The sequence below is a fragment of the Chaetura pelagica genome, unplaced genomic scaffold (assembly GCF_000747805.2).
Source record: "Chaetura pelagica isolate M959 unplaced genomic scaffold, ChaPel_1.0 scaffold479, whole genome shotgun sequence".
Taxonomy (NCBI): domain Eukaryota; kingdom Metazoa; phylum Chordata; class Aves; order Apodiformes; family Apodidae; genus Chaetura; species Chaetura pelagica.
In genome coordinates, this window is record NW_009954537.1 from 93,685 (window position 1) to 98,583 (window position 4,899).

Here is a 4,899-nt window from a genome sequence, read left to right on the forward strand (position 1 = left end):
TGCTGAACCTGGGCCAGCATTGCTCCAATGACTATATTACATCTGCCCCATTTGAAGGATCACTGCCATCATGAGTTCTTTCTGTCTTTTCTAGTTAGTGGAGAAGTCTCTCAGGTCTACTCTGTGCCTACACTGGCCATTCTGATTAGGGATTGATGTGTTAGTCCCTGGTGAGCAAACAGGAAGGGTGATGGTAATTTACATCAATATACACAGCCCATGGGTGGCCTCACCTTTCTGTTGTACATCAGTTTGGTACTTGGAAGAAATAGGGTCTATATGCACAAATTACAGCAAATCCATCAAGCAAAGGAAATTTCACAGATGCTCATTTGCCCTTTTAATTTCTGTGCAAGTATGTCCATGCTTCTGTGTATGGTGCTTAGTCTCCAATGTAAGGATTATACCATTTACTAGCATTTCAACAGCAGCTGAAAGAGCCAGTGATAAATGGATGTTGAAGAGCAGTCAAAGAAAGCAAGTTTCCTATCTGTAATTGCAAATGGTAGCATGGGAAATGTGATTCTGAAACAACAAAAGGAAGATTTATGTCTCTAATGAAAACAGCTCCAATGTCAAATACAGCATAACTTCCCAGACAAGATAAAAACACAAGAATTATCTGAAGAAATTACTCACTGAAAAATTCTGAATAACAAATGCAGTTGGGAAAATGGCTCAGACAGTTTGTAAATAGGAAAAAAAGAAAAAAGAAAAAATAGGACATAACAGATGTATTAATCACTGTGATTTATGCATCTAGCTTTACTAGCAATGCAAGACAATAAATGAAAGCAAAGCCAAGGTTTCCTACACACTGTTTGGTCAGTGAACCTTCATCTGAAGCATTGCTGGTTTTAGGCAAGTCCTGCCAGGCTCAGTGGTATTTCTAGGATGGTGAGTGCCAACACACAAGACACAGATGGTCTTCAGGAAGAGTATTCCAGCAATTGGGTTTTGTTTCTGCAGTTGAAAGCTGATGGTGTAGGAGATATGACTGCAGACACATAAAGGCCTGCAAAGATAGGCTAACCTAGGTAGTTTATGGTTGACTCCAAGAGTGAAGGTGACCCATGCAGCCTGTAGTCCAGGCAACCAGACAGAGGCCAATTCTTTGGATGACCACTGACTCCCATCCCAACCACACCCCAAAGCCCAACACCCATCCCCTCCCTGCCCTCTTAGCTCAGGCTGGCACATGTGGGAATCACACCTCTTCCTTTGCTGTGTGTACACGTCTTGTGCCATCACTGCCCTCTTGGCCCTCCAGTTTGTCACCATGTCCCATCACGCTGAGATCCCCCTACATCTGGCCTCAGGAGGGAGGGGACAAGTTGAAACACACTCCTTTTATTTGGCTGTTCAGTCATAACAAGCACCAATCCCATTTATCTAGACAAAGCCTTGCCTTTTGGGATTGAACGAGGATGGTTTTTAGGCTGAGACAGAGCCCAAAGACCCAAACCAAGCTAGGTGCTGTGAGTACCTGGCCTCAGGAAGCCTGCCCAGCACAGCTGGTGGCATGATGAAGCAAGGCAAACAAAGACAGGTGGGCTGTACACCAGACACCGTCTGTCTAAGGTGCAAGTCAAGACTATTTTTGAAGAAATATTCCCTCCCCACCCACTGGAATTGCTGTGCCCAAGGGCCCTCTGCAGCCTTTCCCAACACCTTCATGAGAGACATTCCACCACAGCATCCCCCACCAATGCACTGTTAAAAATGGCCCCAAGCCTTTTATTATTAGAAATTTAGAACACGAGGTTTGTAACAAAATGGAATTAAATTAATTTTCTTTGTAGAAGGGAAAGGAGAGAAGTCTGGGGAGTTTGCTCAAGGTTTAAGCACCAATCAGAACATCACTACCACCTTCTCCTGCTATTTTTAGGTAGGCCTAAATCAACCTTAACCCTCTGTTACCACCACACACACATACATCATGTAGAGCTCAAAATGCCAGAGGGTCATTCAGACTAACTGGCTGGGCACAACTGCTATGAAATGTTTTTTCTCAGCCAGCCCAGATACATGTACACATGAACCTCCACCATCAGCATTTAGCTGGCTGTGGATTGGGGACACCACCCTGGCTAGCTACAGCTCACTGATAAAGCACAGCCTTGGGAAGTGCCTGGGTTGCTTTGGCATATAAAACACTTCCCACCAAACGTAGCTCAAAAAAGGTAAGTGAAATTAAAAGGGTACAAACGGCCACGACGAAGCATTAAATCACCCGGTTCTGGCCTCCTTTTTTAGTGTCATTGCAATGTGGCTTCTGAAACAAACAAAAAATTGTTTTCAATTAGTGCAAGAGGAAAATTGGTTATTTGACAAAAACAAAAAAAAAATCTGGGAAAGAAAGAGCTGTATGGGAAACAGTCTTTTAAATCTTCTACCTCCCTCCCCCCCCCCCACCCCTTAACTGGAGAATTGAAAAAATCAGTTGGAGGCTGGCAAAATTTCATCAAAACATTTCAATAGCCAATGCCTAAATTCTGGCTTTAGCTCACTCTACAAATGACACCACCTTCTGAAAAATGTCAATAATACGAGAAAAAGTTATTTCTGGTTTTGTTTTAGACACACACACAGCCTCTTCTTCAGTGCAGCTCTCATTTCTGTACTGGTCACAAGCTCCATGGGCAGGTGTTTTCTGCCTTGAACAGCTCTCCTCCACTAAAACCTTCCTGGGGAAAGGAAAAGAAAATTAAAAAAAAAAGAAGAAAATTTTAAGTGAAACTGATTAAACATTGCAGTATTTGAGTATTATAAAATACTGAAAGTATCACTTTAAAATGTTGCAAAATCCATTGCTCTGGGGCATGTAAGACAAGGCAGCCTCAGTTCTGAGAACTGATCTGCTCAGCATCTTCATCACACAGATACAGAGATCAGGCTGCCTACACTGCTCTGGTGTGCCAAGAGTGATGTAGTATTTTGAAAATCCCTACCCCCATACAACAGAGAAGAGCTGCTTGGAAACAGAGGGTTCAGGAGCTGGGAAGTATTTGGAGAAAAAAATCACGTTCTGTTGTACATTTCTTTTGGAATGCAAGGGTAAACAATGAGCCTGCATGAAAGGAACTGAAGAAGAACATTTTTCAGAGCTTCAAAATGGATTCATGCACTGTTTTGTTTCCAAAACACCACGTGATACTATATTGCAAAATATTAATTGCAAAAATTAAATGTCAAATTGGGGTGGGGGTACTTAGCCTGTGTCTAGTATTGGTTGTTGCCTCCTTAATATGCCTATGTGGTTTATTCTTCAGGGTGTCCTTATCACACAACCATCCAACCACGCCAGGTAACCAAAGGGTTATGGATGAAAACAAACCCACAAGAGTTGTTCCTAGCCCATGCCCTTCTCTGTAAGCTCCTTAATTCTGCCTGGGCAGTATCTGGCACCACTGCCACTGAAATCCCTCACTGAGCTGCTAGCAGAGCTTGTTGGTTGTCAAAGGCCTGGCTTGGATGCTACTGGCCAAGTGCCTGCAACAGAGCAGAGCTTGGAGCACTCTAGGCTCCAAGTATCTACTCATGTTTTGGAGGGTAAGGAGGTTACAAAACCCCATTGCTGTGTGGCTGATCCAGGTGTGTCCCCACAAGCTCTGCTGGCTTATGGGATGCACAGGTGAGATCTTTGCTTTGTCTTTGCCTTGGCACTGTGAACACATGGCAAATGTTCCTGGCACACCAGGTTCCTCCTGGGAAGGGTACACTCGCTCTTCTTGAAAGCTGGGCAAGAAGCAGCAGTGAACCATGGTCATTTGAGCCAAGCTGAGCTGAGTGTGATGCCAGTGGTGCTGGTGCCCATAACCGTGGCTGAGGGCTGAAATGAGGCACCATCACCCCAGCAGCTGGGGTGATCCTTCATGCCAGGGATAGCCCCGCTTAGAAACTGAAAAGTGAGCTCTTCTTTTCACCTCTGAACAGCCCTTCAGCAGTCAGAGATCTGAGTATTTCAGTATACACCCCCTGCAGCCTGGAGGGGGTCCAGATCTGGAGTACAACACACAGACACCCTTTGGGAGCTACAGGGCCAGTGGAGTGTGTCCAGCTCAGGTAGAAATCATCTAAGCAAACTTACTCCTGATTAAGTGGTTCCAGACTGGAAACCACAAAAACTTAAATAACCCATCCAGCCATAAAAAGAATCACAGGAGATACTTTTTAATGCTTTACAAAGGACTGTTATTCACCTGCATTTCTCCCTTTTCCCTGTTTTCCACGGGTGTTGCAGCTGAAGACACATTTCCCCAAAAAAATATTCTGTATGTTTTTACAGAAAGTGCATTTGCCACTGCTGACTGTGGGTACTCTTGGTGGGAATCTCAGGGTTGAGCCCTTGTAACCATGGAACAGAAATCTATCCTGGTTTGTTCTGTCCAAAACAACTGACATTTTGACTATCTCAATGCTCGTAGGCAAGCTACAAACACATGATTATTCACAGAAATCATGGGCAGTATTATTTCAAACAACAAACACATTCAAGAACAGCCAGGCAGGCTCACAGATAGTTTGCAAACAGAAAAAAGGCCAAACACTTCCATTCAGTTCCTTGCTGTAGATCATTCACGCAGCTCTCATAACAGTCCCCTGTCTCCACGAGCCTCCATCAGATGTGGTCCAAAACTGGGCTGGTGGTGAAAGCTCCCTGTCTATCATTATAAAAACCCAGAATTGAAGCTTTTTTTTTTTTTTTTTTCTCCCCATTCATTTCCACAGAACAAAAGCAAAGGATGGGATTTGCTTCTCAGGGCTTGGTTTGGAGCTGCCTCACCCCAGTGCCACGTAGATATTTTCTCTGCGGTTTTGCTGGGTGACCAGGAAACACCTGTTCACGTTCAAAGAAAAGCACAACATCTCTGCAAAGCCTCTTCTCTTCACCCTATA